Below are 23,350 nucleotides of genomic sequence, written 5' to 3' on the forward strand. Positions count from 1 at the left end.
AGTAACTTGAAATGTTCTTTTAAATGTTATTAGATTATGATGATTTTAGAAATATGACTTCCGACAAATAATTGTAGCAGTTGAATATTATGCATAGTAATTTGTTTCATTATTAGACATTGTCCTGATTTTATTGAACATGTTAAAATATAGCAAATTAAAATGATCTTGCTCCTTTGAAAAAGATTTACTGATTAGTACTCATGTTCAGAATCTAAGTGCTTATCATTATTGTATTACTTGATGAACACAGATTTGAAATGCAAAGTGATAGTTGGCCTGAAATAATGAAATGAGACAGGTACTTGTATTCATATTTACTAAAATGGCTTTGTATGTTATGCAACAAACGGTATAACAAATTTTGCTATTTTGGCGTTTTGTCAGAGGTATTTTCAAGGTTTTGATGTGGCTACTAATAATATTCTAGAAAATAGTACAATTAATTTATGAATTTTAGCAAATCTGCTTATCTCTATAGTGAGAATCAGCTATAATTAAGTTTGAAAATTGCCATGCCTCTTTCAGTTATGGTTACAAACAATTTAGTACTCATGCATAGTCAATAAACGTTGACAGAGACCTGGGACTAATCAGAAGAAATAGCATATGCTCTCTGCTTTAGAAGAATTTGGTCTATTAGAAGAGACAGATTTGTAAGCAAGTAATTGGCGCTCTACCATGCTATGAATAAAGTGTTGTAGAAGCCAAAAGAAGGAGAAAATGCTGCCTCGGTCAGAATATGAGAGGAGTTCATGAGATCAGGATTTGTAAGGAGGAAATTTTTTAATTTGGTCATAGTGATGAATAGTAGGGATTTTTCCTAGCGTGAAGAGAGGGGAGAATGTTATACATTTGGAGGTAAATATTGATGTTTATCCAAATCAAAAGAATAGAAATAAACCTTAGAGAAGACCTAATAGGCATTATTTTTTTATCCCATTTTTTAAAGCGATGCAAACAAATCTGGATGGAGATGTTAAATCTAGACAAACATTTTTACTCTCTCGCTCTCTTTTTTTCTTTTTTACAGATGATTGTATTTTTGTTCTTATTGAAGTATAATTAACATAATTTTATATATATATACACACACACATATATATACATACATATATATAAACTAACATACTGTTAGTTTCCAGTGTACAAAATAGTGATTCAGCACTTACCTACTTTACTAAATGATTAATGTGATATCTAGTTACCATCTGTCACCATACAAAGTTATTACAATACTATTACTTTTTTAAGTTTAACTTATTTATTTATTTATTTATTTATTTATTTATTTATTTAGAGAGTGCATGTGAGCAGGGGGAGGGAGCAGAGGGAGAGAGAGAATCCCAAGCAGACTCCAAGCTGAGCATGGAGCCTGACATTGGGCTCAATCCACGACCCCAAGAACATGACCCCAGCCAAAATCAAGAGTCCAACTCAACCAAGTCATGCAGGCACCCCAGTTATTACAATATTATTGACCATATTTTCTATGCTGTACTTTATATCCTTGTAACTCATTTGTTTTATAAGTGGAAGAAGTTTGGACCTCTTAATCCACTTCACCTGTTTTGCCCATTCCTCTACCTTCCTTCCCTCTGGCAACTGCCAGTTCTGTGTATTTATGAGTTGTTTTTGTTTTGTTTCATGTGTTTGTTTTGTTTTTTTAGGTTCCACATTTAAGAAAAATCACATGGTATTTGTCTTTTTCTGACTTATTTCACTTAGTATAATGCCTTTTAGGTCCATCCATGTTGTCACAATGGAATTATACTTCCATTATAAATATATATCACATCTTCCTTATTCATTCATCTACCTGTAGACACTTGTGTTGCTTCCATATCTTGTCTATTATAAGTAATGCTGCAATGAACATAGGGTGTATATATCTTTCTAACTAGTGCTTTTGTTTTCTTCAGATAAATGTGCAGAGGTGGAATTGCTGGATCGTATGGTATTTGTATTTTTAATTTTTTGAGGAACTTCCATACTGTTTTTCATAGTGGCTGCACCAATTTACATTCCCACCAACACTGCACAAAAATTACCTTTTCTCCATATCCTCCTAGGCATGAGGAGAAAGGAAGGAAAGAAAAAAAGGGAAAGGAGGAAGGAAAGAAATCTGGTGAATATTATCTTCACCTGAGTGGTGAAGTCAATGCAAGATGGTATAAACTAGTTCTGTCTGAATTCAAAGCCAATACTCTCACTCACTCTGTGTGTGTGTATTGATATATATGCTGGTATATATGTTATTAATTAGTTACCAAATGCTATTTAGTAAGGATTAAATAAGGATTTCTCCATAGGTGAAATAATGCAATATGAAATGATTTGAAGGACAAGTTTGTTTGAAGGACTAGTTACCATAATTTGAAGGGCATAGAAAATATCTCCACAACCACAGGATATCTATATCAATAGTCTGCCATGGTAATCAAAATTTCAAAATTGGGAAAATTATATCACTTATAAAATACCATTTTTGAAAACTTATGTTAAAAATTATGTGCCAGATGTTGAAAACATGTAATTCATCATTTCTTTTAACTATTTAAGTTAAAGGAGTGGTTTTTATCAACTTAATAAAAAATAAAAAGTGAAGTAGATGACAGGTCTGATTTATCTAAGATGCCACCTCATTAAGGAAAAAATTATAAAGGATGAAGGTGTCTAATTTTTTTTTGCAGGAATTCATCAACTAGTATAGAAATAAATTATTGTTACAAATCTACAAAACATAAATTCATATTTAATGAAAATATTTGTGCTAAAGTAAGTAACATGAGTAGTTGCTTTTATTTTCAAAGTTAAGTCTGAATGAAAAATTGTGACACTGTAACAAAAACCTAGCTTAAGTGAATGTTGTTACAGTAATATAAAATTATATCTTCAACAGGTCTGTCATATGAAACATAAACAGAGGGTTCAAAGAAACTTAATTCCAAGTTATGTTGAGAAAATAAATATAACCAACCTTTAAAAATGTGACTCTAGGAGCACCTGGGTGGTTCAGTTGGTTAAGCGTCCAACTCTTGGTTTCAGCTCAGATCATGATCATGGGGTCCTGTGATTGAGCCCTGCCTGGGTTCCACACTCAGCAGGGAGTCTACTTGAAGATTCTCTCCCTCTTTCCCCTCTGCCTGCTCATGCACATGCTGTCTCTCTCACTCTCTCTCTAAAATAAATAAATCTTTTTTAAAAATGTGACGCTATATTACTAAAATCAGTCTGTTTTTAGGTGAATCAGTGCTTATAAAATGAGCACTGCATGAATAGAATCTATAATTATTATATATTTATTTACCAAATATCTCACTTTAAATCAACCTTAAATAATCAAATTGTATGTTTTTTTCCAAAATGACAACATCGTCCATAAATATCAGAAGGATTGTCTTTTGCAATATATAGAGAAGAATGTGAGAAATACCATGCACAATTAGACTAATTATCCAAATAGGCTAATTGCCCATCTTCATTATCCTGAATATGACCCAAATAACATCCATATCATATATCTTTTTGATTACAATCTTAATTAGTGATATTTTATCAAGTATATTATTTTCTTAGCAATATCTATCTTCCATTATTTTATATAATTATTTTTATTTATAGCTATTGATATATGTATAAACATAGATATAGAAATATATAAATACAGATCTATAGCATTTAGAAATATAACTCCCATTAGTACTTAAATAGGAAATATAATATGATGCATTGTTAGGCTAAAACTTTTCTGTGTGGGTGACAAATCTTAATCTATATTTGTTAGGTAGAAGCTAGATAGGAGCAATGGAAGAAATGCCTTGAGAAAACTTCATCCCTTGGCCTGAAAGTTTACAGAGTCCCAAGTCCTTAAGGGGGGAATGATAGAGTAGGCAATTAGACATGAGCTGGGAGCAAGGACAATGATAAATAAATTACACGTTAGAAGTCCAAGGGCACATCCTGACCTCGTGGCTCCCGAGACCCTGGGGCTAACAAACCAAGAGCCACAGGTACAGAGTATGCTTCTCCTCTTCCACCTCTGCCCCAGGGTAACCCCTAGACTCATTATAAAACATTTGCATTGCGGTTATAGCCCCTGATGAAGAAAGGTTGTCATGAAGGTTCTGGTACAAACCTTGTAGGGTCAAAAACTCCCCTTGCCAGCATGTGGGAGGAGTCCCCCAAATGATTAGAAGCAGCCTCTATTACAGACCACACCGTCTATGACTCAAGACCCTGCTCACATAAAAGGACCCCTGTAGCCTCAAGGCATTTGCCACCTCTGGACCTGCCCGCTCTCCCACCTTGAGAGTGTGCTGTCCTTAATCAAACTGCTTTCTGCTTTCACTTTGGGTGCCTGTCTCTAATTCTTTATTGCCTTAGTGCCAAGAGCCGAGGGCCAACATTTTTGTGCTGACATATTTAGTGGCTTAGTTATGTAGGGCAATAAGATTTGAGGCATATAATATGAAATTTGATAGCATAAAATTAATTATTCCTAGTTTAACTAAAGACACAGAAGAAAATGATACAAAGCATGTTACAAAACTTAACTGAAAACAAGTAGAATAATACTAAGTTGTTCATGGAGATATTTTTAAATAGGTCACAGGTATGATATCTATTCTATACTTTCAGATATTATGAATCCAAGAAGTGTGTGTGTATGTGTGTCTGTTGTGCGTGCATGCATATGTGTGTGATTACACACTTTGGCTAGGGTTATGAGAAAGAGAGGGAGAATCAATGACCTCAAGTGGAAGTGACTCCTGTTGATAGCATTCGTTTTGTGGTCTTCTAGGAGCAGGCAGTTAAGTGTGACACTACCAGGAAAACACTGAGCAACAAGAAAGGCTTTATAGAATTAGGATTTCAGGAGAACAGAAAAGGTAACCCTGACTTAATCTTATCGTATAAAAATCACCTTAGACACACAGGGAAAGGCAGAGTGGTTGACTATTTCCTTTTCAATGAAAGTAAATATATCATTAAGAAAAAAATGTTTAAAATATAGGTTATATAACCATGATCAAAACATTATCCAGAAGCCCCTGGAATGCATTAAGAAATCTTTCACATAATTTTTGCTAAGAGCCACCATTTTCTATTCCTTGAACTCTTCAAATTAGTTTTCACTTGGATCCTGATAAATCAATTAAATATAAGATCACAGTTAACAAATTATGTTTTATAATGTAGAAGGACATTGGAAAATTTACAGGGCATGTTGTTAATTATAAAATTAAAAACAAAAAGTTACAAATTATATAATCTTCCTTGCCTTCTATTTCATTGAACATGTGACCCTGCATCTACCAACGACAAACCCTTCTACTTGTGTCCTGGATCCCATTTGCTCTTGCATTTCAAGGAATGACTTCCTACAATAATCCCTTCCTTCGATGGTAATGTCAACTCCTCCTTTTCTCTGGCTCATTTCTATCATATACAAATGTACTTTAGAAGAAGCACTGAAAAGATTACCTCCATTACATTTACTCTTTCATCTATCTGCCCATTTTCTGAATCTACTACTCTGCTAAAATTACTTCTGTTAGGGTCACTAACTACAATCTTGCACAACATTGTTCTTAGCTACATACTTTTCTTTCTTTCTTTCTTTCTTTCTTTCTTTCTTTTTTAATTTATTTGACAGAGAGAGAGACACAGCGAGAGAGGGAACACAAGCAGGGAGAGTGGGAGAGGGAGAGGCAGGCTTCCCACGGAGCAGGGAGCCCAATGCGGGGCTCGATCCCAGGACCCTGGGATCATGACCTGAGCCGAAGGCAGACGCTTAACCACTGAGCCACCTAGGCGCCCCAGCTACATACTTTTCTTAACTGCCTTTCTTTCATTCTCATTTGCTGTTTTCTCTCTAACAAACCTCAGTAACACTGGAGTGCCTGAAAGCAGATCTGACTTTCTAATATATGTATCTCTTTTCCGTTCTTAGGTAATTTCATTCTATCCAATGGTTTTAAATATCTATTTGCTAATGAATGTTAATTTGCAACTCTAGTATTGATCTCTCTTTGATCTTGATTTTCTCATACCCATCATCTAATTTAAAAAAAAAAATCACTGTCAATATCAAAAAGAATCTTAAGCATAATATATTCAAATTAGAACTCTTTCTCTCTCCCAAAACCTGTCCTTTATCCCTCTTCCCAAGGGGTGTTAAGTCAAACTGAAGCCAACGACTAGGAGTCATTCTTGATTCAAACTTTTTCTTCACTAATGCCCTCCTGAAATTCATATTCAATCCAACAATGAATACAGTTGCATATTCTAAATTTGTCCACTTTCTCTGTCTCCCCATTTCTCTAAGCCATTTCAACTCTCATCTGTACCGCTACAAGAGTATCCTGACACTTACTCCTGATTTCAATTTTGCCCTCACTATCAACTTAGCAGCCAAAATGCAGTTTTACAATTATAAATAAGATCGTGTAAACTCTCTGTTTTAAAATAAACATATAAAACCAAAATGATTTCTCATGACCTTCATAACTGTAAATATTTGTCTATGATCCACATCTCCAAACTCCTTTAATGTTCTCCCTTGTTCAATATGCTGTGGCTCCTAAAACTTTTCCCTCTTCCTGCTCATTATGTTTTCAATGGCCTGTGTTAGGACAATTCTTCACAGCTCTTCCCATGACTGCTTCTTTCTCTTCATCTATGTCTCATTTGAAAGAAGATATCTGAGGGGTTAGCTACATTGTCTCTGAACTTTCTACAACTTCCCACTTTGGTCACTCTCTGGCACATAGTCATTTCCTATTTTCTCCTTAGTACTTATACTAACACTGCTTATTTATTTGGCTTTATATATATTAACATAACTATTGTATACTCCTTCTTCTCGCCAAAGTTTGTTTCATGAAAGTAAGAACTTGGTAATCTGGTTCTTGTTCTATCCTTAGCTTCTAAAACAGTGTGTCACATAGAGAAATGCTTTGAAGATGTTATCAAATTCAAAAAATAAAAGGATAGATAAAATATAAATTTAATCCACTTAAATGCATAAATGCTTAGTAAGCACTGGAATGATATATAAATAATTTTAATAAGTGTTATTTTATTAAGGATATTTTATGAGTTTTTATCTTTTTGTTTTTCACAACTCTTAAAATTTTACACAATAAGATTATAATAATTTTATACAGTTTAATAAAAGTAAACATTAAAAGTTTCCTAGGGAATATTTTTAATAAAAGAGTTAAATGATAAAGTCATTTTCCAGGTCCAATATGGTAGTGTAAAATGAATAAACCGATTTGGAAGACAATTTGACAGTTTTTTTTAAAAGCCAAACCTACACTCACCATACTAATTAGACATTCCATTCCTAGATATTTACCAAAGAGTATAAAATTATGTATTTACACATAAACTATATACAAACGTTCACAGCAATTTTATTTGTAATAATTAAAAACTGAAACAGACTAAATTTCCATTAACAAGTAAATGGATAAACAGATTATTGTATATCCATAAGTAGAATCTTACTCAACAATAAAAGAATAAATCATAACATGAGTATTAAATCATTATAATTTGTGGAAGTTCTAGACAAAAAAAGTACATTTAATGTTTAATTCCATTTATATAAATGTCTAAAAAATGCAGACTAACCTACAAGGACAGTCAATCAATGGTTGCATAAAGACAGAATGAAAAAACATGAGGGATTTTTTGAGTGAGATAGAAACGTATTTTGACTGTGTTTTTTTGTTCCATGACTGTATACATATGTCAAAACTCATCTGGTCGTACCCTTGAAATATGTACAGCTTATTGTACACAAGATATTTTATAATAAAATTTCAAAAAATGGATTAATTTTATGGTGAAAATGATCTACCTTCTTGGTCTTTCATTATGAAGCTCTTGAATTGAAAGGAAACTTTAAGAGAAAACTATTCATTTTTGTGCTAATGCATGAATCAAAAGAATATGGTGATAAGTATTTATGGTCTAATACACTTTTTTGTGTGTGTTAGGTTTATATTCCCACATTCACATGATGATGGTGGTTCTATTCCAAAAATCTTTTTCACTGTCCAGTGGATTACACCTTAATGCCTTAATAGTAGCTTGTTCTTCAGTCAGGAGAAAAGTATATTTTCTATTCAAAGTATAGTTTTCCTGGGGTGCCTGGGTGGCTCAGTCGTTAAGCGTCTGCCTTCGGCTCAGGTCATGATCCCAGGGTCCTGGGATCGAGCCCCGCATCGGGCTCCCTGCTCAGCGGGGAGTCTGCTTCTCTCTCTCTCTCTCCCCCTGCTTGTGTTACCTCTCTTGCTGTGTCTCTCTTTGTCAAATAAATAAATAAAAATTTAAAAAAATAAAATAAAATATAGTTTTCCTGCCCTCTGAGCAATCTGCATTAATTTCTTTTTGACAGCTTCATTCCAGCCTCCATCATCAATCCCAAAGAAAAATTATTTAGATATGAGAGCTCTAGACATATGATTATTTTTAAAAATTTAATGATTTAAAAAATCTGATAAATCTGGATAAGCAAAAGAGATGTTTGGTACTTTATCAAAACATTACAAATTTTTATGAAAGTATTTGCCTAATGCATGCTGTTCTAGTATAATTCTTCATCTATGTGTGATATCTCAATTAAATTTGTTTTAATATTTTTCAATACAACATGGTAGACAAAAAATAGAATCCTTACTATAAAAGAACTTGGAATGGAATAGTTAAAATAAAAGCTATAATATGATGAATATATAAAAGATACATAACATTCATTTTTGAACTGTTTTATAAGGTCATATTTATTCATCTATTCATCAGATAGCACTCATGACTACTCTGTACTGAACACTGCAAAACAATAGGAATATAAAAATCAAAATGAAAGAACCTCTGCATTTTTTTGGTGACAAAATACTAATATAAAGTTACTTATTATAATAATAAATGTGGAAAAAAAACTACAGAGAAACATTTGAGCATAATGATTAAAAATGCAGGGTTTTTTTTTTGTTTGTTTGTTTGTTTGTTTTTTGGTACTAAGAAAAATCTAAGCTTCTATCCATACCCTAACACTTCGGGTAAGTTATTGAACATGTCGAGTATCAGTTTCTTATCTTAATATGTGACCATTAATACCTTCCTCACAGCTAAGGACTAGTAAGGAAATGGTTTTTAGTCCTTACCCAATCCTTGGAACATAGAAAAAAAACAGTAAATTTTTATCTCTTGTTGTCTTTAAGCTCTTGGAGAGGAAAAATGGTTTACTATTTTGTCCATAGTACTTAGCACAGTGCCAGCCCTATTGAATGTGCTCAGTAATTATTTTTAGATTTTTTTTTTTAATCTTCTCTTTTTGGTTGAGTTATAATTTACATACAGTAATGTGCACCAATCTTGGCTGCACAACTTGATTTTTTTTTTTTAAATAAAAATTGATATACTTGAAGGTACCTGGGTGGCTCATTTGGTTAAGTGTCCAACTCTTGGTTTTGGCTCAGGTCATGATCTCAGAGTCTTGGGATCAAACCCCCAACTCTCCGCTCAGCGTGGAGTCTGCTTGTCCTTCTCCCTCTGTTCTTCCCTTCACTCTTGCACTCTCTCTTGCTCTTTTGAATAAATAAATAATCTTTAAAAAATTGAAATACAAGGGTGGTGGTGGTAATTGACCTTAACTATGGAAAGATTTGGCAGATGGAAAGATTATTATGTGTGGAAAGAAGAATATACAAAGAATAAATAGAATGTTAAAGAACTATGAACAATCTAGGTTGGCTGTTTGCAATTTTACATTTAAAAAGGAAATTTTGAATACTTAAATTGGAGTTTTATCTAAGATCAGTGCAAAAATGGAATCATGGCACTTTTCTGATTCGAGTAGAAATATGATTGAAGCTGTGCATGTGGGAGTTTACATTGAAGATATATTTGTCATTGGGAATACAAAAGTTCGAAGGCTTTTGAAATATTCTGTCAGGATGCTTTAAATGTATAATCTAGGTAGTGATGATGAGAAGATAAATCAAGGGACAAGTGTGATAGATGTTTTTTATGGAAAAATGCATAGTCCTTGAGGAAAAATACAAGGGGAAGATGAACAAGAAAATATGGCAGACCATGAGCATCAAGCTTAAAATATTTAGAACTGTGTTTGGGTATTAACAGAACTTTAGTAAGATTATTTTGAAGAAAATTTAGCATTTTTATTGTCATTTATTTGAGAGATGACTTGCATTCAAATGAAGTTTTCTAGAAAGAAATTGTAGTTATAGAATTGAGACTTGGTAGAGAATTGGGGTTTATGATATTGGTCTGTGATCCATCCATATAAGAGTTTGTAAAAGCCACTGGAATAGACATTATCCTTGAGAGCAGGTATGTAGAAAGAGAATAGGATATACCAAAAAGTAGACTTTATTTAGAGAATGAGTGCAGAAATTAGGAAAGGGGATATACAAAGAAAAGTAAAAGAAATATATGAAAAATTACAAGGTCAAAGCCAGTAATCAAGGGACAAAACTGTGAGAATTCCAAATAAAACTAAGCAATGTGAGTTCCCTGATATTCCCCATAACCTCAGTGAGCTCTCAGACTTCACAATGAGGCTTGAATGGAGGACTACCAGGAGACCATAATGACCCAGTTTTGTGTACAAACTCTTTAGCTACCACCCCAAAGTGCCATCAAGCTATTTATGCAAAGAAGTGTTCCAAGAAGAAGGAAGTTGAAAAAATAATTTTGTCCCCATTTACTGCCACAAGTAAGTACTCAAATTTTCTGAATCACCCAATGTAAAGCCTCAAATTTGGAAAGTTACTCAAGACTATGGTAAGGCAGAATAATGAAAACCAGTAACTGCTGCAGCACAAGTAGAACCACTTGTTGCTGTGCTTGCTCAGTGAAGAGAAGATTAAACTGAAAGGGATATCAGTAGAAAATCAAGGAATGCTACATTGGCTGTTACCAGAGGAAAATGAGCCTTTTGTACACAAACACATACTTTTAGTCAAGAAAATTGAGCTGAGCTTTTTTTTAGGAAATGAATTCTTCTATGCGGGGACAATGGATTTTGGAATTATGTATCTCACTATGTACAAACCTCCATAAGAATCTTCCTCATGGAGAACATCAGCAACTGAATAGTCTTTGTAGATGCCCTGGGCTACATGAATCTACATTTCACTTTTTTTTTTTTTTAGATTCCACATAGAAGTGACACTGTGAAAAATGGCTTATTTTCTCTGGCTTATTTCATGTAACATAACGTCCTCCAGTTTCATCCATGTTGTCTCAAATGACAAGATTTCCTTCTTTTTAAAGACTTATTAAGATAAAATATATTTTATCCATTCACTTAAATTGTTTTCATATCTTGGCTATTATGAACAATGCTACAATAAACATGGTAGTACAGATAACACTCCAAAATGGTGATTTCATTTTCTTTCGATATACGTACCCAAAAGTGGGATTGCTTGATCATATGGTAGTTCTATTTTAATTTTTTTGAGGGACCCCCATACCTTTTTCCATAATGGCTGTACCAATTTACATTCCTGCCAATAGTATACAAGAGTTCCTTTTTTTCCACATCTTTGCCAACATTTGTTTTCTCTTGTCTTTTTGATAACAGACATCCTCACAGATGTGAAGTAATGTCTCATTGTAGCTTTGATTTGTATTTCCTTACAATTAAGTGATATTGAGTATCTTTGCACATACCTTTTCATACACCTGTTTCATATACTTGTTGCCCATTTATGTCATTTTTTAAAAGATTTATTTATTTATTTTTGAAAGAGAGAGCATGATCAGGGGAGGGGCAGAGGGAGAGAGAGAGAGAATCCTCAACAGACTCCACACTGAGCACGGAGCCCTTCAGAGGAGCTTGATCCCAGGACTTGGAAATCATGACCTGAACTGAAATCAAGAGTTGGCTGCTTAACCAACTGAGCCATGGAGGAACCCCTATGTCTTCTTTGGGAAAATATCTATTCAGGTTTTTTGCCCATTTTAATCAGATTATTTTTTATTATTAAGTTTTAAAAGTTCTTTATATATTTTGGATCTTAAAACTCCTAGAAGAAAACAGGGAAAAACTTGACATTGTTCATGGAATTGATTTCTCTCTCTTTTTTTTTTAATTTGACATCAAAGGCAAAGGCAATGGAAGAATAAACACATGGGACTATATCAAACTAAAAAGATTCTGCATGGCAAAGGGAAAAAAAATCAACAAAGGACAACTATGAATTGGGAGAAAATATTTGGAAACCATATGTCCAATAATAACAAAATATAAAAGTAAGACTTACATATGCAATTTTCTATCTTTCTTCTCCATCATAGGAGAAGCCTGGAAAGATGTTATATTTCAGATCTCTTTAAATCAAATCAATTTGGTAAAGTATGCTGGAGTTGGAGCATTATGAGAAAGTAGCTACCCAAAATTTTTAGTGACCCATAAGGGCAAAACAAACAAGCAAAAACACTTAATGAGGGAAGATGCTGTTGAGGTTTTCATGTTGTATAAGATCATTTCAAAATTATGTTAAAGATGTAAATATGTATTTAAAAACATTAGAGAAGAATTTTTTTTATTACCAGTCATACTTTGTGTCTCAACCATTAGCACAAAGGTATGTTATTGGGTGTTGGGTCTTTTTCACCTGGTACTTATAAAAACAATTTAAATAGAAAAGTAGTTTTTTGTTTTTCAGTAAATGACTATTTCTCACTTTCATGTTTTTGTGAGAATGTTCTAGGCTCTGCTCCCCCCTCTTATTTGAATTATCAATACATTTTCTTCATGTTGTGGTAAATTATAATTCACAGTGACTCTTACATGAGCTTTAGTGGGCAGAGTTAAATCCTACATTAGTGATTAGGTGCCATTGAGATGTTTATCCCAATAAATTAGAAAATAGCTGGAAGTCAACATTCTTTATGGAAACATTCTCACTCTGAACGTGGGTCTCTATTTATGGGCAACTAGTCATTCAAAAGAACAATGCCATAATGGAGTAGAGGTGGTCTTTGAAGCTCTGAGATGTCATTGTACTGTTTCTCCCTAGAAGGTATACCAGTTCTTTCTATAGAGCTCATCAGCTCTTTGTGGACATGAAAAAACTTTGCTGCCAAGTCAAAACCTAAATGACCACTGACTTTTCTCATGCTCATTATAATGCTGTAGTTGGTCTCACAAGGGACACCATTATACTAATTCAGCACAGGATGCCTGCTGCCTTTTATCAAACTCTCCATTTTGTTTAAAATTTAACCCCACTTCCTTCGTAGTGTACTGACATCTCCTCAGAAATATTGTCAGCTCAAACCATTTTTTTGCACAATATAATGATTATCTATCTAAACAGTTACATTATACAAAACTGAAAATGTTCCCCACGTAAAAATCAGAGACTTGGCATAAGTATTGCATTAATAAAAATAATCTTTAGGATTGAGATAAGCTTGGATATGTACAGACACATTTTCATTGTAACTGTGACATCTCAGAATGGAGCAGAAGGCAAGATGAAGTATCTTCTAACCGATAAAGTAAGATGATCCCTAGTGATGTGCAAATACACACACCATGTCTGTCTCCAGTGGTGTTGAACAACTTGGGATCCCCGAATCTCATTATCTAAATGGATTTATTGGGCTGAAACATTGTTATATATCTACTGAATCAGATAATGAGGACCAACAGGTTAAAAAAGCAACAACTAGATATTTTATGCAACAAGAACACAAAATTCCCCAACCATTACACAAAATAACCTTAAATTCTGCTTCTATACTCTATACCATTATTCTTCCCAAAGATCTTCCCTCACTTTTTCCCCAAAGAAGAAAACAAAACCAGTTACACATTAAAGTGATGATTTTTCCCCCAAGATTTTAAAGTTTGTGTGCAATATATCTTATAGTAAAAATTAAAGGAATTTTAAGGTTGAAATAAATTTTAGTTATTTAACTGGTTAATTAGGTATACCAAACTAAACTAAATAACTAACTAAATAAATAAATCCTTTAAAAAAGTAAAAAAAAAAAAATGTTTATGCAGAGACATCTAGTTGGCGTTAATGATTTTTGGCCCACATCATACTGTAGATTTGATTCTAGGGAGAATCTGAAATGGTATATGTACTGGTCAATGAATGTAAACAGAAATAGTATGTGACACCTCATGATGAAAAGGTTAAACATTATATATACACATACACACACACACACACACACACATATATATATATATATATACACATATATGATATATATATATATATATCTCATACTTTTCTTCCTCTTGCTTAGTTAGCCTGAAGGCCATATGTTGAATAGAGCAGCATGATAAGTTGGAAAGAGTCTAGATCCCTGACTCACAAATTATAAGAAAGCTGTCCAGGAGAGCCACTCAATTAGCAATATCTACATTGGATTTTTCCATGAGTAATAAAGAAACTTGTACTTAGCAATGAAGATTTTGAAATTGCCTTTATGTATCAATTGTTATAATTTTTAATAAAGAAAGAAAGAGATAAAAGAATTGTAGAGAGATATAGCCAAAGAGAGATATTAGTTTCTACATATTGTTCGAGAGCATTGGGGGGGAATGCTTCAAAAAAAACTTGAGGAAAATGCATGTTATTAAAACTTTATGATCCTCAAAATTACAAATTCATTGGGAGCCCATGATAAATGGGGCAGAATTTAAATTTGACAGTTTTTCAACGAGAATTCAATAAGGACCTTGTAGAATTGTGTGTGGGTGGGTGGGTGGGTGTGAAAGAGAGAGAGAGTTTGAGAGGAAGGGGAGGGAGAAGAAGGAGAAAGAAAGGAAGAGAGGGAGAAAATCGGTTCAGAATGAATGAGTGCATAGTGAATAGGAGAATTTAGAGGCACTTATGGAATAATAAACCTTGAGAGAAAGTTAGGTAGAAGATGCCAGAGGAATGGGATAGGAAAAAAAAAATGATGAAGTCATAAAAGAGGAAGCTGACAATAATGGAATTCAGAATAAAACTGGATAGTTAGGATATTAGAATTAAGGGTATGTCCATTTCTTTTTAATATTTTGGGGATGCCGTGTTCATTTGGGAAATTTATTTAAATTCAACTTCTTTAACTCTTAAATGAAGAATGAGAGGATAGAAAATTGTGTCCTCACCTTTCTAATATTCTATAGTTTAAAAGTTGTGAAACTTCTAAATACATACATATAATTTTAACTAAGGAATTGCACTTGCCATGATAAAACAGTTCTTGAAATCCTGTATTATTTTTTCTCACTGAGTTAAATAAAGTTCCACACATTATAATGTGCAAATCTCTAGTCAGAACATAAGTATTACCTCAGCCTCTGTCTTGGACTTTCTGGAGTGATTGCATTTCAGCACCTCTTATGACAGGAAACAGAAAAAACAAGCTTAAGATTTCATTTTAAAATAAAGATCTTTATCCTCTACCATTTATTTCTGCAGGAAGAATAAAATATTATCACACTTCCTTGATGAAAATAGAAGGACTGGCACTAAAGGAGACCTATGATCAAATTATTGACACTATAGCTTTCCCAATTGAGGAAGATTTAGATATGTATCATTGTAATTCATACCAGAAATGACAGAATTGTTGCAGTTTCTATCAAGTCAGTGAAAATGTACTGGTATGAGTAGAGACACTTTCACTTCTAAGGTATTGAATTATTTCCTATCTTTTCCAAACCATGTCTGCCATGAATTCCTTCAAGTTAGAAACTTCCAATTCCAAAAACTATGTTACTATTGCCTTAGCTTGGGTTCTCCAGAAGCAGGCCTTGGGACAAAGATTCTGCTAAGAGTAGTTTATTTGGAAGGTGAAGGGTGAGCCAACAGGGGTGTAGGAAAATGAGACAAGGAAAGGAACTGATATAGACGCATTATCAAATCAGTTACACTGATGGCTATTGAAAGTTAACATCATGGGAAAAATCTGCAGCGTCAGACCATGGATGGGCAACTGGACAGAGATACTTAAACAACAGCTCCTATCCAATATCACTTAAAGGTTGAACTTGAGCATTATATATTCCCAGCATTTCAATCTGCTGCATGTGTGAGAAAGTGACTTCAGAAGCAGAGAAAGCTCTTAAAGAGATGAACAAACTGGCAAGTGAGGCCAGTTTGTGCTGATTTCAAAACACCAAGGGCACATTGTGCACACTGTAATAAATCCTTCCAAACCTATGATGTCTTTTGAAAACCTACTTTCTTAATAGCAGGGTTTTAGGACAGAGTGCCTTCAATTTCCTTCAAGATATTTTAGGAGATATTACAAAGTGGTATGGAGGATTGTGGCCAATATTTCTCAAGTTTGGTGATTCCACAAACTTCCTACAAGATAAGCCTATAGCTGTCATGGAAAAATGTAGAATTTGGATCATCCTTCTCAAGTGGTAATCCAACAGGTAAAGCTGTTTAATCATGTAATATAACATCAAGTGCTTTAGGACTATTTATTGAATAGATGGGCGAGTTGATGCATTAGAAAATGATGGTAATTTCATCAGAAAAATGAAAATCAGAAAGATGTTGGAAGTCAAGTGGAGGGAGAATGATGTGTACCTTTATCAACTCCTTGACTTTGTGGAGTGATTCACTTATCTCTAAGAAAATTTTCATAGGGTTCTAATTAGGTTTACACATTAAAATATTAATTATGTGGAATATTACTGTGCTGCACAGCCATTTTATAACCATTTTTTCATCATAACAATAATTTCTTTCCAAACATAAAGAAAAATAGAATTTTGCCATCTGGATATTTAGCCCAGATAACAAATTTTACTTGTTTATAAGCATTTTAGTAGGAAAAAAATGCCTTTACTTTTTATATATGAAACAAACATATTTAGGTACACATAAGTCTAAAGTAGAAATTGATAATTCTTGATTTCTCCATGATTCTGCAAAGATTTCAATTGATATACCACATATGCACATCAATGATCCCAAGCCCTCTTCTCTGGGAGCACCATTAACTGCTCCAAGTGAGGCTGAGGAATCTGGCTTGCCTTTACTGCATGCTGTTCTGTCAGCATGTGCCAGAATCATTGCTGTTAGATTACTAGAAATATTTTTACCATTTGGCTAAGCAGCTCAGCCACATTCATTAGGAAGAGTACTAACAGGTGTTTTTCATGCTAAACTGTGCTTTTACTGCCATGTAGTAATTCAGGCTGTAGGGCACCACTGAGAAAGGTGGGGATGTAATCTATGCAGATGTTCTATACGGTTTCAGTGGTGAGGTTACAGGTGCTTCGTAATTAAGATATAGGTATTTCAGAAGAAGCCAAAAGACAGTGAATTGTCTGGGGACTGGTATAAAATGGATGAGTTCCTATGGGCTTATATAACATATAGAGAAATCAGAACATCATAGGATCATTAGCGGAATATTTAATTAGACACCACCTTAATCAGACACTTCAATACGTATGTGGAAGACTAAAATGAGTAGATGGAAGAGTAAAATTTCAAATTTTACATAGACATAGAAAGCTAAAATATTTTTTTAACTGACCTATGGTCTTCCTTCCACAGGATATTTCTATAGTTGTTGGATTTGGCACAGTTGGAAAGCTGAGAACTTTTCTGTAGTGACTTCAACAGGAGGAGTCACTGAAGCCTAGAAGTAATTCACACATCTAGGATCTAGGATCTATCTAGGATCTAGATATGAATGTTATATCTGCAGTGGGAGGGAAGACAGTTTATAGATACACACTTTCACCTATTTCCAAAACTTGTTAGGGAAGATTTCTCAATTGAATGCAAGTGTTTTCTCCATTGAATACATTTTTCATCTATTATTCAGCAATTAATTATTGAATACCAACAATGTTCTAGGCTCTAGAAATAAAAGAAATACACCATCCCTGCTCTTTTGGGGCTGTATCAGTAGAATAGGAGGAAAGAAATCCATTAAAATTGTTAATTTAATAAGTCCAGAAGGGACTAATATTCCAAACATCAACATTGAGTACCTGAGAGGCTTCAGCAGAGTCCTATTTTAATCTCTGAGTTTCTACAAGTCTTCCACCAAAATATGACATTTAAATCACCTGATAAGGATTGCTAGTTAGTGAGTTGAAGAGAAAGGGAATGGTTAGAAACTATTACATGTACATTTTGGAATCCCTAAGAAGGGAAAGTTCTTAGTTCATCCCAAGAACCCCCAAAGAAGATAGGTTTGACTATATTGCAGTCAACCCAAGAGTCTAAAAGTGGTGAAGGATGCAGAAGAAATAGGCATACAGCTATAAGGTGCATACAGATGCAGCCCTGTAAGGTTTATTGAGAAATTTACATGTTCTCCTAAGGATTATTAAAACAACAACAACAACAACAACAACAACAAACAAAAAATAAAACACTGGATAATTTTGACCTAGAACAATGATTCTTGACTGGCGACAATTTTGCCCCCAGTAGACATTTGGCAATGACTAGAGACATTTTTGGGGGAAGCAGGCTATTGGCATCTGGTGGCTAGTTCACAGGGATGTTGTTAAGCATCTTGCGATGACAGGACAAGCCCCCACAAAATGAATTACCTGGCCCAAAATGTTAATGGTGCCAAAGCTGAGAAACACTGACTTTCTAGAAAATTTCACCGTTGGATTTAAAATCCAAATGTTTGTTTGGAAGAGGCCGCATTTAAGGGGAGTAACAGAAGATGTGAGATGAACAGTTGGGAAGCTATTCCAGTGATGTAAGCAAGAGGTCATTGTAGCTTGGATTGAGTTTATAAGACAATTGTGACATTTAAAAATATTAGAAAAAATAGAGTGTTTAAGAGGTGAGATCAGACACTATTGCTGCTCATGCACTTTATCATGGACTTGTTGGCTTATCTTTTTGATGGAAGACAGCAACCGGGCCCACAGCTCCTCCAGGTCGTCCTTTAGCTTCTCCAATTATTGGGACAGATAGAGATTGAGCTCCATGATGAAGATTACCATTTTTTCCTGTTGGTCATTCTATCATTGAAGTTAGAGATATGCCAGTGATGAGAAAACAATGTGAGATCTAGTTTATCCTTGCAGACTCCAGCTCATTTTCACAAGTTCTAGTTAGTTCTGTGTTCTCTTCCTTACTGCTCATCCTTCTGTTTTTTTCCTAATAGCCTACCTTGCTGCCTGCAGATCCAGAACCAGATGCAAGTTAATAGCTTTGTATAAACTATCTCCTCAAATTGTGTAATTTCAAATTCCATAGTTTTTCTGTACCACTCTTAGAATCTACACATTTCTAATCAAATCCTGCCTGATACAGTTGGGAATCTTGAACTCAAATTTCAAAAGGATGGACAAAATTTGGAGTTCAGAACAAACCAAGAAGTGAAGACCTGACTTGCAGTTTAGGATACTAGAATTGTCAGCCATTGCAGTAGTGGTAAACTGCAAAGAGAGATGTTTTCACAGAGACTGAAGCAGAGTTTTGAATAAATCAATTTTGGCTCATATTAAGGTGGTCTGCTCCTACCCTAACTGGTTTCCAGGGAGGAAAGCAAATCTTCTCTTGGAAAAGAATACTATCACACAGAACCTCAAATGATTTAAGAATTTTAAAACTTGGGGCACCTGGGTGGCTCAGTCGTTAAGCATCTGCCTTCGGCTCAAGTCATGATCCCAGGGTCCTGGGAACGAGCCCTGCATTGGGCTCCCTGCTCCATGAGAAGCCTGCTTCTCCCTCTCCCACTCCCCCTGCTTGTGTTCCCTCTCTTGCTGTGTCTCTCTCTGTCAAATAAATAAATAAAGTCTTTAAAAAAAAAAGAATTTTAAAACTTGTGTTTGTTCATAGCAACCTTTCTTGGAAGAACTTTCATTCTATTTAAATTTTATTTTTTTAAATTTTTGGCTGTTCTTGAGGTCTTCTCTTTCATGTGAAATGTAGGATGAAATTTCTGATGAACTATTTTATTATGATTATTAATGAAATTCCTTTAAATTTGGATAGATCAATGCATAGATTATGAAATTTAAATTTTGGTTCTCCCAACTTCATAGGATCCTATCTGTCTATATACTTGGATCTTTATTTATGACTTTCAAAATCTATTTGTGTTTTTACAATATATATAGCACATATTTTTTATTTTATAATATATAACACATTTTTATAGAATATCCATAGTTATATAGATTTTGCCACTGTGAAGAGGATTTTATTACATTTTATAACTGATTACTTTCTAAATTTTATAATTTTTTAAATTTTTTAAAGATTTATTTATTTATTTGAGAGAGAGAGAGAGTGGAAGGAGGGGCAGAAGGAGAGAAACCCAAGCAGACCCCCTGTTGAGCACGGAGCCTGAGGAAGGGCTGAATCTCCCAATCCATGAGATCATGACCTGAGTAGAAACCAAGAGTTGGATACCTAATGGTATCCAACTGAGCCACCCAGGCACCCCCTTTCTAGATTTTAGAATTACTGTTTCTGAATCTGAGAACAAACATTGGCAGGTTCTTGTTCTTAGCAGGATGACAGAGATGAAAATTATTTTAAGATGGTGGAAAAGAGATAGATCCCATCTTAAAGCCCAGGGCTATGTAGATTTCCAATCAAGCTGGATTTATGATTAAAGGAAAAAAAAAGTGACTCTCAAACATGGGAATTGGAAATTTTTTTCCTGGGAGACTCAAACTTAGAGAGACAGAAAACACAAATAATTACAAAGTTCATTAGTAAAATATAGCATCCAGAGGTGGGAAATAATATTTCACTTTTTTCTTCACTATTTATATTACATTTAACCTAAAATATTCACATTTATGCACCATAATTTAAATTAATATTAAATACCAGATTGTAGCAACAAACAGAATTCTAAGAGGCAAGAAACCATGTCTTTTTGTCTATCTAATTAACAATATTGAAATTAAACCAATTAATAACAATGACCTCTAAGTACTAAATAGTCACACATCTCTCACTTTAAATCAAAAACTAGAAATGATTAAGCTTAATGAGGAAGGCAAGTTGAAAGCTGAGATAGGCCTAAAGCCAGGCCTCTTGCACCAATTAGCCAAATTGTGAATGCAAAGGAAAAGTTCTTGAAGAAAATTAAAAGTGCTACTCCAGTGAACACATTAATGATAAGAAAGCAAAACAGACCTTTGCTCATAGGGAGAAAGTTTGAGGGGTCTGGACAGATGATCAAAGCGGCCACAACATTCCCTTAAACCAAAGCCTAATCCAGCAAGTTCCTAACTCTCCTCAATTCTGTGAAGGCCAAGAGAGATGAAGAAGCTGTGGAAGAAGAGTTTGAAACTAGCAGAGGTTAGTCCATGCAGTTTAAGGAAAGAAACCATCTAACAACATCAAAGTGCAAGATGAAGCAGCAAGTGCTGATGTAAAAGCTTCAGCAAGTTATCCAGAAGATCTAGCTAAGGTAATAAAGATGGCTACAATAAACAATAATTTTTCAATGTATATGAAAGAGCCTCATATTGGAAAAAGATGCCATCTAAGAACTTCATAGCTGGGGACGAGAAGACAATGCTTGGCTTCAAAGCTTCCAATGACAGGCTGACTCTCTTATAAGGGGCTAGTGCGGCTGGTGACTTGACATTGAAGCCAGTGCTCATTTACTGAAATTACTAGGGCCCTTAATAATTATTCTAAGTCAACTCTGCCTGTGATCTATAAATGGAATAAAAAGACTGGATGATCACTATCTGTTTATAACATGAATATTTACAGAAATATCTACTATTTTAAGCCCACTATTGAGACCTACTTGCTCAGGAAAAAAGAAAAGAAGAAGATTCCTTTCAAAGTACAGCTACTCATTGACAATGCACCTGGTCCCCCCAGTGCTCTAATGGAGCTGTACAAGATTAATGTTCTTTTGATGCCGACTAACAGGTCTATTCTGCAGCCCATGGATCAAGGCGATAATTTTGACTTTCAAGTCTTATTATTGAAGAAATATTTTTCATAAGGTTACAGCTGTCATAGATAGTGATTCCTCTGATGCATCTGAGCAAAGTACATTGAAGACCTCTGGAAAGGATTCACCATTCTAGATGCCATTAAGAACATTCATGATTATGAACAATGGATAATATATGGAATTGTTAAATCACTATATTGTACACCTGAAACTAACATAACACTGTAAGCTAACTATACTGGAATGTAAAATAAAGTAAAAATTTTAAAAAAAAAGAACATTTATCATTCATGGGAGGAAGTCAAAATATCAACATTAACACTGATCCTGGGTAGCTCAGTCAGTTAAGCGTCTGCCTTTGGCTCAGGTCATGATCCCAGGGTCCTGCCATTGAGCCCAGGTCTGACTCCCTGCTCAGCGGGCAGTCTCCTTCTCCCTCTCCTTCTGCCCTCACCCCCACTCATGCTCTCTCTTTAGCTCTCATTCTCGCTCTCAAATAAATAAATAAATCTTTTTCTTTTTTAAATCAACATTAGAAGAAGTTTGGAAGAGGGGCGCCTGGGTTGCTCAGTCGTTAAGCGTCTGCCTTCCACTCAGGTCATGATCCCAGGGTCCTGGGGTTGAGTCCTGCATGGGGTTCCTTGCTCAGTGGGAAGCCTGCTTCACCCTCTCCCACTCCCCCTGCTTGTGTTCCCTCTCTCGCTGTGTCTCTGTCAAATAAATAAAATCTTAAAAAAAAAAAAAAAAAAGAAGTTTGGAAGAAATTGATTCCAATCCTTATGGTTGACTTCAAGAGATTCAAGACTTCAGTGGAGGAAGTAAGTGCTGATGCAGTGGAAGTCTCAAGAGAACTAGAACTAGAAATGGAGCCTGAAGATATGATAGAATTGCTGCAATCTCATGATAAAACTTGATTGGATGAGGAGTTGCTTCTTATGGATGAGAAAAGAAAGTGGTTTCTTGAGATAGAATCTACTCCTGGTATAAATGCTGTGAAGATTGTTGAAATGACAACAAAGCATTTAGAATATTACATAAACTTAGTAAATAAAGCAGTGGCAGAGTTTGAGAGGACTGACTCCAATTTTGAAAAGAATTCTACTGTGGATAAAATGCTATCACATAGCATTGAATGCTACAGAGAAACTGTTCATGAAAATAAGAGTCAATCAATGTGGGAAATTTCATTGTTATCATATTATAAAAAATGGCATCAGCCACCCCAACCTTCAGCAACCACCACCCTGGTAGTCAGCATTGAGCCAAGACCCTCCACCTGAAAAAGAATTATGATTCCCTAAAGCTCAGATGATGGTTAGAATTTTTTAGCAAGAAAACATTTTTAAATTAATGTCTATACATTGTGTTTTCAGACAAACTGCACACTTAATAAACTATAATGTAGAGTAAA

Source organism: Phoca vitulina, unplaced genomic scaffold, assembly GCF_004348235.1.
Source record: "Phoca vitulina isolate PV1807 unplaced genomic scaffold, GSC_HSeal_1.0 scaffold11, whole genome shotgun sequence".
In the NCBI taxonomy this organism is placed as follows: domain Eukaryota; kingdom Metazoa; phylum Chordata; class Mammalia; order Carnivora; family Phocidae; genus Phoca; species Phoca vitulina.